Source organism: Meriones unguiculatus, chromosome 5, assembly GCF_030254825.1.
Source record: "Meriones unguiculatus strain TT.TT164.6M chromosome 5, Bangor_MerUng_6.1, whole genome shotgun sequence".
Taxonomy (NCBI): domain Eukaryota; kingdom Metazoa; phylum Chordata; class Mammalia; order Rodentia; family Muridae; genus Meriones; species Meriones unguiculatus.
In genome coordinates, this window is record NC_083353.1 from 46888885 (window position 1) to 46901590 (window position 12706).

A 12706-nucleotide genomic window follows, 5' to 3' on the forward strand; every position below is an offset into this window, starting at 1 on the left:
GATAATTTATTTTTCTATAACTTGGGCAACAAGCAAAGAAATAATAAAAAATGTCCCACATGTCCTCTGTATAACCACACTCGACTGCATGCTGGAAGTAAGCCTAGGGATACGAAAAAAGTGAAATATGGCAGATGGATATGTTTCATTCTGCAGAATTTGCAAAACAAAGGTATGTACACCGTACCATAGGTGTATACCCAGGGTTTCAAAGGGCAACTGCTTTAAGTGTAATTACACAGTTATTGGAAATAATGGAAATTTTGGGGATACCTTCACAAATTAAGACTGATAATGAACCTACATATATATCTAGTAAGATGAAGCAATTCTTTGCCTATTATACTATAAATCTTTATACTATAAATGATTTATAAAACTTTATACTATAAATGATTTATAAAATCTTTATGCTATAAATGATTTATAAAACTTTATACTTTAAATGCTTTATAAAATCTTTATACTATAGTATAAAATGATCTTTATATAACATACTATTATAAAGATTTATAAATCATTTATACTATAGTATAAAGATCATTTAAATGATCCCTATATAATTTATACTATAAAGATTTATAAATCATTTATACTATAGTATACTCTAAATGATAGTATAGTATAAATGATATCATTTATACTATATTTAGTATCATTTATACTATACTACCATTTATACTTTACTTATATTATACTTTATAGTATATGTATAAATTATATCATTTATACTATATATAGTATCATTTGTACTATACTATCATTTAAATGATCGTATAATATAAAGGATAGTATAGTATAAATTATACCATGTATACTATATATAGTATCATTTGTACTATACTATCCTTTATAGTATATATAGTATCATTTATACTATACTATCATTTATACTATATATAGCATCATTTATACTATACTACCATTTATACTTTACTATCCTTTATAGTATACTAAAGTATAAATGATTTATAAATCACTTATACTATACTATAATTTATCCTATACTATCATTTATTGTATACTATAGTATAAATGATTTATAAATCTTTATATTATAAATTATATAGAGGTCATTTAAATGATCTTTATACTATAGTGTAAATGATTTATAAATCTTTATAATAATATAAGTTATATAAAGATCATTTTATACTATAGTATAAAGATTTTATAAATCATTTATACTATACAGTCTAGGGAGAAAGAACACAAGAGATGAAGTCTTACCACTGTGATACTAGGATGGAAAGATAAGGCTTCCCAGAACTCTCCCCAAAGGCTGTGCAAGGCTGATTAACTGTGCAAGAATATGCAAAGGGCAGAGACTTGAAGAAATGGAAGCAGCCTTAAGATCTGTCTAGCTGGTACATACACGAGGTAGGGGCTTGAGGCTGCCATGACACAGGGACACAGTGGGTTGCTCCTCCAAGAGTCTCTAGTTAGACTTCTCAGGACACCTATCACATCTCCACAGTGTGGCATGTGGTGGTGAGTGTGGGATCCAATGTGAATGGTCGCCTTGAAGGAACAAGAATAGATATGCAAGAGGTGAGTAACTAGGGCAGAATTGGTGTCAAGAGAGGGCACAGCTACCACTGCAGTCACTCCAAGACTGAGTTTTCCAGGCTTTGTTCTGAGTTGGGTCTGAGGACTCAAGCAATGTAACCTGTGATGGGATTGGCATGTTTGTGGGTGCGGGGCACTTGCAAAAGGATGGCAGGAGGCTCTTTCTAAAGAATTCCCATCAGGCTGCTTGTAGGCCTCAGTTCTCAACATGGGAACCCATCTTGGGGCAGGGAGAACAGGCAGACTGGAAACTATAGCACTAGGGAGAGATTAGTTACAAAGGACAGAAGGAAAAGTGAATAAAATGAAGTGAAGTAATGCACTCACCTGGTGCTGAGGGTGGCTCCAAGGTCCCTTTTCATTGGAGTCATGTTCTTATATGAGGCGGCCTTTGTCTTAGCAGGTGGCAGGCAGCAGCAGCACAGATGTCTGAGGCCATTCATGATTGTCTTCTTCACCCGCTTCCAGCGTTGACGCTGGTTGTGGGGGGAAGCTGTGCCAGTGTCCTGAGGCTGGCCAAGTGTGATGTTGTCCTCGGTCTCTTTTTGAGGGAGAGCTGTGCCAGCGTCCTGAGGCTTGCCAGGCCTGATGTTGTCGCCCTCGTTCTCTTCCTCCTTGGTCTCTTCAGTTATGATGTTATCCTCCTTGATCTCTTTTGTTGTGATGGTATCTTGTATGATGGTGTCTGGTATGATGGTGTTTCCCTCGTTCACTTCCTCCTTGGTCTCTTCAGTCATGGTGTCCTCCTTGATCTCTTTTGTTGTGATGGTGTCTCATATGATGGTGTCTGGTATGATGGTGTCCTCCTTGGTCAATTTTAGTGTGATGGTGTGTGGTAGGATGGTTTATTGGGGCAGGTGGGACAGGGAGATTGGAAACTATATCACTATGGGGAGAAGTTTTTGTTTTTTTTTTTTAAAATATGGAACACTTCACGAATTTGCATGTCATCCTTGCGCAGGGGCCATGCTAATCTTCTCTGTATCGTTCCAGTGTTCCAATTTTAGTATATGTGCTGCCGAAGCAAGCACAAGAAGTTTTACTTTGTGGAAAAGATCATATTTCCTGCCAAGAAACGGGGAGTAAAGGACAATCACTACCCAGACGGCAGTCTGTGATGTTTATGCAGGCTGGGGGAGAGAGCAAGGGATCAGTGTGCCACATAAAGCTTTAGGGCACCTCTGCACCTCAGCCCTTCCCCTCCCCTCAGAGCTGGAGGCTATAAGAACTCACACCCTGCATGGCTTTTACATAGGTGTTGAAGATTCAAATTCAGTCTTTATGCTTGTGCAGAAAGCACTGTTACCTCACCCCTACCCAGCCCAGACCCCTCCACCCCTCCAGCCTCTCATTGGGTTTCAGAAGATTACTGTTTTTTCTTCTTTTTCTGAATGGTCATTCTACACCAATTAAGAATTCTCCACTGTGCCATTCCTCAACCCCTGGCAAACACCATTGCATTTTCCTTTCTTGAAAAATTACAGTACAGTACTCTCAGTTCCACCCCTAGATATACAGAAGCTTGTCATTCTGTGACTGACATGTCACGGGAAGTATGTGTTCCTCTGTGGTGGACCTACACCTACAGGTGGCTTTCCTTCCTGTTTAAGCTGAGTAATAGTCCATGATATATAAAGGCCACACGTGGTTGGTACATTCATCTGCTTACGGACAGAGAGTTATTTCCATCGTGGCTGTGGTTAAGTGCTGTTAATATAAACAAGCAAGCATCTGAGACTTTGAATCAATTATTTTTCCATAACTATGAAAGAACTGTTGATGAATGATATGCGATTTTGTGATAATGCATCCATATTTAATTAGGTAAAATACAAAGTGTTAAGGTGATTGGCTTATTAAAAAGTGCTACACAGTGTAGCTTCTTGATGAGTGCACAGAGCACCCTAATCTGTGATGTGTAACAGGTGGCCCCTGCTGACACCAAGCAGAAATGCGCATGAAGACATTTGGCTCAAATTTCCACAGGTGTTGTAACCCACATTTCAATGGAAGCAGTTTAACAAAGCAGGAGTCATTTGTTCAGTTTTCTGGAGGAGCATGAACACTAGCCTGGGATTCACCATCTGTCAGCGAGCATCTGTCAGTTGGCTCCTTAAGTGCACTCGTCCTTCAATTACTCGTTAAGCATGTGCTATCCTCCCCACCAAGGATCATAAGAAGCAAGCAATTCGTTTCTCAGTGCCAATGAACAGCAAGGGGCTGACGGTGGCGTAGCCATTGGAGACCATCATGTGGATACTGTGGTGGACTGGGTCACTGTCCTGCATCAGTCTTGAGGCAGATATGATGCAGTCCAAACAGTACATCAGGACGAAGAAGTTCATGACCAGCAGGATGGTCCTGGTGGCCCTTTGCAGTGGGGACACTTTTGCAGAAAGGCCGGTTCTGTGAAGGCGCCGAGCCTGTTTCTTGTGTCTGCACAAGAGAGCCACCATGTACCCACTGCAGAGGGCCATGAGACCTAGAAAAGACACATCTCGAAATATCCTCAGTATGGAAAATAAGGGTCTGCTGCTATACCCCATAGGTAAAATAATGCAAGATTCTGTGACAGTTATGAAACCATGTGAGGTGACATTGAACTCAGCAACATAGGAGAAGGAGAAGTGAGCACCACAGGACATGTAAAGGCCCATAGCACAGGAAGGGGGGACAGGCTCTGCTGTGGGGATTTAGGTTTGAACTTTGCCAGACAGGTGCTTCTGGGACTGAGGATGATGGCCTGAAGGATGCTCAGCAGGCAGGTGACACAAAGAGAGAGGCCCCTCAAAAGCCTGTGCAAGTGGAACAGGGAGTTACACTTGATGTCATTCTACATATTCTGAGATGCAAGAATGTCAGCAGCTGCGAATCCAATGACTGTTAGCATCCCAAGGTGGATGAGGGCCAAGAGACTGATGAGTGGGTCAATGATCCGGAGCCTGCTTTCAAGAAGGAACTCAAAAAGGTGGAAGAGGAAGAGGATAATGTTGAAGGAGATCCCAATGCCTACCTCAGAGAAAAATGTATAATGTGTCAACAGCTCCATAAAGGGTCTTGATTCTTCTCATTGTATGAGACAAGGAAATAGAGTAAACATTTGAGAAGAAAGGCAAGAGAAATTATTCATCACAAACAGTAACAGCAACATTGGTACCAAACACTATTGCCTTTAGGAATATTGGTGGGCCCAGCCCAATACACCCCTCTGTACTCAAGTTTTCCTGAGTGCAAACCTTCTCATTGTCAGTCATGCCTGGATTGTGTACCTATAGGTGCGCTCCCTTGCTGCTTCAAGTTTCCTGTGTATTAAAATGATCATGTATTACAGAAATGATTCCTTACCACTGCCTCATTTTGAGTTTTTGGGGGGGCATTGCCTGGTTTTTGTTTTGTCATCTTGTCAGGTATAGGAAAAGCTTCAAAAGTTTTGATTATTTCCCCTTTCTGTTTCCGTTGTTGCACTAAAACACCATAATCAAAACTGGCATAGAGGAGGACAGGGTTTATTTGGATTAACTCTCAGGTCATAGACCATCGTTAATGAGAGGTGAAATCAGGAGCACAAAGCAGATAGTCAAGTCATAGCCACAGTCAAGTGCAGAGAGAGGAGGCTGAATCCAGGGCTTGGAGGTTAAGAGCTCTGGCTGGTCTTGCAGGGCCTTTGAGTTCAGTTCCAGCATCTAAGTCAACTGGCTTACAGCCACCTGTCACTCCAGCAATAGGGCATGGATGACCTCATCTGGCCCCTAGGGCACCTGCGCTCATCTGCATATAATGCAAACAAATAATTAAATATAAAATTAAATAAATCTTGAGTTAAATTATAAGGAAATGTTGATGAAAGACATTAGATAGAGTATTTACTGTAATATACGTGTTTGGCCTGGAGAGACGGCTCAGTGGCTAAGCCTACATTTAGAATATATGTTTACATGCCGAATTCTGCCCTCTGTGAGCACTGCACATGCAAACAGCACACTGATATATACACAGACATAACACACACACACACTTCAAATAAGTAAATACAACACAATTTAAGGCGCCTGTTTATGTTTTCATTCACATTTTTTAAACAGGAAGACAATGTTGCTGTAAATTTGTCCCCTCATTATGGAAAAGGAATTTCATCAGAAAGTTAAGGTGTGTAAGGTGCTTGCTTTCTGTAGCTTATTCTGTGTCCGTGTACTTAAGGATCCATAAGTTCCCCAGAGAGGAGGGATGTGTTTAGCACCCATGAACAAGTTATGCTATTTAAAGTTTCAGAACTGAGGTAGACAATTGTAAAAATCTCAACAAGTGGACTTCTCTTCCATTTTAATTGGCATAGATTTTTACTTAGATGAGGGTTACAGTATCTTAATTCAGCACATCTCTGTGTCCTGCTCTGACGAAGGCAGGATAATTTCCACCTTTTCAAATACTGTCATTTCTCTGTGTTTGACACCTTCAGGTCTTTGTGTTCCTTTGGAACATGCAAGCACTTGGTGTGGACAACAGCTATGCTGCAGTGCTCTAAGGCATGAGCACCATGACCTCACACAGCCTCTGCTCTGAACCTAACTTTCAGTCCTGTTCCACTGTCTCTTTCTGGAATTGACTGACCATTCTTCTTGCTATTTTGTGTAATCAGCTTTCATCTTGACTGAGAACAGACAGTTGGCTCCCATCAAAAGCTCAGCAAAGATGTCAATCATAGACATTTATCTGTTTCAGTCTTTAATGGGTTACAGTTGATCACTAGGACCCAACACAACCTTTGTGACATGCATGTATTTTAGTACATGTGTTTAATAAAAGGGAAAAAGGAATATTGAAATATATTGTTTGTATATATTATACACTGGTAATATCATAAGAGTAACTTCAGATCTAGCTCCCTGCTCCTTTACCTCATTTTAAACACAAGATTACAGACATAGCAATATAATCCTCATACCATCCCAAACTTTAATTACTTGTGAATCAAAGGTGGTGGATGCTGTCATTTTCAGTGTGGTTTGGCTAACTGCCCTTACAGATATTAAGGGACAGGGTTGTCTGGGTGCTGTGGGCCTACAATAATGATTATGATTTGTGAGTTTATTTATAATTACTTTAAAGCCACTGCAAAGGTTTTACTACAGGTTAAATTCACAGATACAGCAAAGGGAAAAGTAGCCCTTTTCTCCAGAGTACAGTCCAGTTATACTCTGTTGGCATCCCAGGCACCAGGTCACCTTCCTCAATGCAGCCCCAGGAAATGCTGTAAAAAATATTCCATTAGTCATCTATTACAGACAACTAAACCAGCAATCACGTTCCTCAGGCAAACATGGCTCACATATGTAAACATCATGGCTCATTAAAGGAAAGACATACAATGACTTCTGAGCCAATATACCACTGTTTCCTTTAAAAGAAAAAAGACTTTAAAATGTTTCATTTTTACTTTATGTGTAAATGTAGTTTGCCTCCTGAATTGCTGAAGTGTCCCTTGCCTAGCCACTGTGTCCTGCACCAACAGTGCATTTTGCACATGGAGAAATCACACTCTTTCTGCCTCTGCTGCTCTGAAGAAAGGGAAGGAGATCATGGTCACAGAAAATGAATTTCTGAAATGTGACATCTGACTAACCCGCATCTGGGAATTTTGTGCATTGGGATGGAGGTGTGGGCCTCTTCATGCAGATTAGAAAGCATGCCCAATATAGAGAAAGAAGCAGCAAGGAGAAATCTGCACTTTCATTAGTGAGAGCCAGCAGCGAAGGCTGGACCTCAGAGCAAAGTGTTGCTAAAAGTCACATCACACAGGGATCTAAGAGCAGTCTCTTCAGTTCCACAGAGTGGCATCCCATGAGAAGCTAAGTCCTTCACCATCCTGTGAGAAATAGAACCTCACACAGCCCCAAACTAGGGACACATTTCATAGATAGTGGACTTGATGCAGTGGTCACGACAAAAGCAGAGAGCAGAAAGCCCTAACAGACCCTGCTCCAAGTTTGGTCACTTATGACCTTTCTGGTGGACAGAATCCAGGGTGAAGTTTGAGGGCAGGATGTCTGTCTTCTCCTCTGCAGCATGGGTTCAAACATATCTGTTTCTGAATGAGAAGATGGTGCATAGTGTGGTTGCCCCACACTTACACCTCATGTCCAGACTCATGCCCACAAAGGACTTTGGTTTGCCGTGATCATGTTGCCTGACAGCAGCATGTCACAACATCACCACCTAAGGTGAAGCAAAACTCGGCAAAAGGCCTGAGGGGTGTGGCTGTACTGTTTGTGGTTGGGATTGGACTGCAGTTAAATGGAGAACCTGTCCTTCCTATTGTGCTGTTCTGCTTGGAAAATTAGGGACACTGGGGAGACATGGCTAGCACCACAGTGAAGGCAAGACAGCCACCAGCCAGGTGTAGACGCTGCATGCAGAGATACCATGGAGGGGCTGCAGTCCGGGATGCTATGAGCCAACATCTGGGAGGGTTCAATTAAGGACCGGCAGCTAGCTCCGAAGACAGCTAAGAAATGTCCACTGTATTTGTACATGGATAGGATTGTGAGGTTCAGCTTAGGGTCACACCGGCAGTTAAAATATTCGTAATAACCACTGTTAAAAATCTCTCTGTAGTAGTCAGTGGAAAGAAAATACTCTTTAAACATAAAGAAATAAGAAGACTTAGAGGAGTGCTCTACAGACTCCAGCTGTTGACACTGGTTCCTGCCACAGCCCAACCTGCTTCCCCCACCACCCAGTGACTCCTCCTGAGCAACTGTGACCTCCCTCCCAGTGTTCTCATTGTCTCAAGGACAAGGGAAGTAGGTCAGTTCCTGTCCATCTCTTCACATAGGTTCTTCAAAAGATGAGGTTTGGGGAAAACCAAGTAGAGGCAACAGGACAGGGTGGAGCTCAATTCTTCAAAGATTTCCTGGAACTACGAGATAGTTGGGCATTTCTATTCTGAAAAAGGAATGTTTATACAGAGACTGGAACACAGAAAAGATTAATGGACACAGGTATCATCTCCATTAGGACCATCTTCACTGTATAGTTGACAATCATTGTCCTGGCTAAATCATCATCACAGCACCTCAGGTGACTATTCCAACAAGCAGAGCAAGGTGAAGGGATGATATAAAATTAAACAGGGAATGCAAAGATTCTTTTTTTTTTTTTTTTTTCAATGCAGTTTATTCAGGAACATTGAACAATCCTCGGACCCCGGGGAAAGCCAGCCCACAGCTTAAATAGCCTCTGAGTAGCCAACCCAGGCGTGCCACGGGGGCAATGCAGATAGGTCCACATACATGGAAGCAAGCCAGATCCTCAGCCTTAGCCAAATGTGGAATTGTTCATGACAGAGAGCACTCACCATCGGGAAGGTGGAAGGCAGAAACCAGCTCCATCTTTAAGGCATAGCATTCCACAGCTCTCTACAGTTCCCCCTTCTTGTTTTAGATGCATCAGGCAAGAGTAGAGGTCTGATCTCTGATATTAGAAATAAATTGGGACTTTGTACAGATGTTCATTTAGGTGTCATCCACCCAAAGAGCCAATGTAGCTCATGCCTTAGTTGTACATAAAGGAATTAATGCTCAACTAAAAGGAAGCTTGATGGTGTTCAATCAGAGGATTGACTTCGTGCAGGAGCAAATTGATACCCTATGGCAAATCGCTCAACCTGGCTGTCAATGAAAGTATGCTGGACTTTGTGTCACTAGCATAAAACATGAGAATTTTTCCTGTGCTGCAAAGATTCTTAAGAAATTCTAGTAGGTAAAAGTCAGTGAGGAGGTGACTGTTAGACAAGGTTTGAACATACAGCCCATTTCTTTTCCTAAGGCTTTCAGTGCCTCTAAGTAGTCACACTACAGAAGCCAGGGTAACAAAAATGATTCTTTTATAGCACATATGCAACAGAAGTAAAATTAAGTGCATTTGTCTGCATTCGAAATTAAAACCTCACCTCCTCACAAGATGCGCACAAATGAGCAATTCTGAAAACCTCTAGATGTTATACCAAACAACTTAATGTCCATAAAGTAAAATTGCTAATTTACTCCAGAGACGTAAGGAACTAAGCAGATATTAAACAAAACAAAACAAAACAAAACAAAACAAAACAAAAAACCCAAAGACTGCCTGGGGTTGTAGCACAGTGGTAGAGTCCTTGTGTGCCAAGTGATAGGCTCTGGGTTATGCCCCATTACCACATCATGAGTAAGTAAGTAAATTAATAAAGAAATTAATAAAGAAATTAATTAATCATTAAATTAATAAGGAAATTAATAAAGAAATTAATTAATTATTAAATTAATAAAGAAATTAATAAAGAATAAAGAAATCAACAAAGAAATTAATAATCAATTAATTAATAAATAAATAATTAATAAATAATTAATTAATAAATAATTAATAAAGAAATTAATAAAGAATAAGAAATTAATAAAGAAATTAATAAAGAAATGAGCCATATAGGCTTAAAAACTTCCCAAAGACTATAACATCTATTGTCTAAGATTCCACACAAGGTATCCAGTGGGAGTGGAACCCTCAGAGGAAAGGAACGGCACCCATTATCAGATACCCAACTCATGCCAAGGGGGGAAGTCCAAATGCTGCCACAGTGGCTCCATGAACATGTTAATGTGCAAACAACAGAGCTCAGCTGGGTGGGAAAAGCCCACACCTCTTCCCCGAGGGTGCTGGCTTCTGTCCTACTCTCTGGAACAGGCCACTTGCCATCCAGTTGCCATCTGGATTCCTGAAAGACTTCTGGGGCTGGTGTGACAGAGGAGGTGGCCTTTGTCTCCCTGGAGGAAGGGAGGGATTGGGATGGGAGGAGAAAGAGAACCACGGGGGGAATACAAAGTGAGTAAAGTGTAAATAATAAAGAAAAATAAAATAAAATAAGCAAAGTAATTAAAGAGCAGTCCAATTAGATTGTGTCAAAGGCAGTCCCTCTTCCCATACTATGGAACCCACTTGGACACTAAACTGCCATGGGCTACATCTGTGTAGGGGTTGTAGGTTATCTCCATGCATGGTACTTGGTTGGAGTATGAGTCTCAGGAAAGACCCCTGTGCTCAAAATTTTTGGTTCTGTTGCTCTCCTTGTGGACCTCCAAATGCCCCTCAACTGAAGAATGGATACAGAAATTGTGGTACATCTATACAATGGAGTATTACTCAGCAATGAAAAACAAGGAAATCATGAAATTTGCAGGTAAATGGTGGGATCTGGAAAGGATCATCCTGAGTGATCTATCCCAGAAGCAGAAAGACACATACGGTATATACTCACTCATATAGACATATAATATAGGATAAACCTACTAAAACCTGTACACCTAAAGAAAGTAATCTAGAGGAGGATTCTGAATAAAATGCTCAGTCCCCACCCAGAAAGGTAAAGAGGATGGACATCAGAAGAAGAAGAAAACAGGAAACAAAATAGGAGCCTCCCACAGAGGGCCTCTGAAAGCCTCTGCCCTGAAGACTATCAAAGCAGATGTTGAGACTTATGGCCAAACTTTGTGCAAAATGCATGGAATCTTATGAAAGAAGTGGGAAATAGTAAGAGCTGGAGTTTCCCCAATTTAAGATAACACTGACTATAAAGATGTCAAATAGAGACATTATTAGATGGAAATATGTTCATCTATCACTGTCTAACAAAAAGTTGTTAGACTTTCACAAAGGCCTTTTATGTACCTATTGACATGATCCCATGGCTTCTCTTTTCGAGATCTCTTTCTTTTTGAGGGCCTCTATCTCTGTCTATTAACTAAAACATCCTGGGAAGCAGGTCTCAGGCATTGTCATCTCATAGAAACTAGGATATAGCCACTAGTCCAGAGAACTTGTTAATGGCCAGATGTCCAGAGTAGGTCAGGATGGATGTTAAGCCTGGACCTGTTACCCACTGATGAAACTGAGAAGATTGTTGGCCTCAGAGAGCCTTTGTTACTGGTTTGTCAAACTGGGAGGGAAGTGTTTACTTCTCAGGGTGTTGGGGAATTGAGCAAGTAGTAGACAGTAAGTGTTTAATACTTCCTAAGTGCTTACTAAGAAATCCAGAGTAGACTTCTTGTATTCTCACCAGAAGACAGCCTGCAGAAAAGCTCTTTTGCCTGGCCCATGGTGGACACCTCAGACAGATGTCTGTCGGTGAGTGTGGATGTTGTCACTGTAGACAAAGGTGGAAGGAGTCAATACCAGTTACTGCTGCTCTCTGGCTTCTGACTCAGCATAAAACTTACATTTTCCATCATTCTCTACAAGAAAAAGATAGCTCTTATTCTTGAGAGCTCCCTGAAAGCCAACATTTGGTTTACACAACTCCCCTTCCCCTTCCTTGGCAGAGCTGAATCAGTAAGATTTTGAAATGAAAACAAAGGATTCTGGTCCATGGTGACCGCGTGAGTACCATAGCAGACCACACTGCCCACATGAAGGATTATTCCTCCAGGGCCAAGTAAATCTCTCAGTTTCAGTTCCTCCCCCTAAGTTCCTCCCAGCCCCCAACTGAACATCACAAGGCACTGACTTTCCTCACTGCTGTCTTTTCTTGTGCTTAGGCTTGGAAAAGGATCTAAACCCTGAAAACCAGCAACCTGTCTCACTAATTTCCTCCTTAGAGCTCTGAGGCTTGTTGGATAGAGGCACCAGAGCCCACTGAGTACTCTTCTGAGCCCTGTTCAGGCTCTTGCCTCCTCAGAAAGCACCCAGGGAGAAAGTCCTTCCTATAGATATCAATCCTGCAGTTCAAGATCCCTGGACATCCTTGCCTCTCCTGTGCCTTGTCTCTAGATCCACAAATGCTGTTCAGAATGACAACAGTAAGAGAAGGAACATGACAGAGCTTGGCATTGTTGACACAGCCCAGCAGCCCTGTATTGGTCATGAGAATGATGGTGAATACTGTCAGCTTCATGGGACCCAGAATCCACAGGACCCTCACTCAGCATGTTCTGGGCATGTCTGTGACAAAGTCTCTTGACTAGTGTACTTTTGGTGGGAAGACTCACTGACTGTGGATAACCCTGGGCTTGGTTCCTAGGCTGGGTGAAAAAGAAGCAGCTGAGCACCACAGTTCATCTTTGTTCCTTGAATCTGGAAATTTTACCAGCAGCTTCATGTTCCTGCTACAATG

At 41.4% G+C, this 12706-nt stretch overlaps 1 pseudogene; it reads right to left on the reverse strand.

The window, feature by feature from the left end:
- Positions 1–2485: 2485 nt before the first annotated feature.
- On the reverse strand, positions 2486–2600 carry LOC132654492 (U6 spliceosomal RNA; annotated as a pseudogene).
- Positions 2601–12706: the final 10106 nt, after the last annotated feature.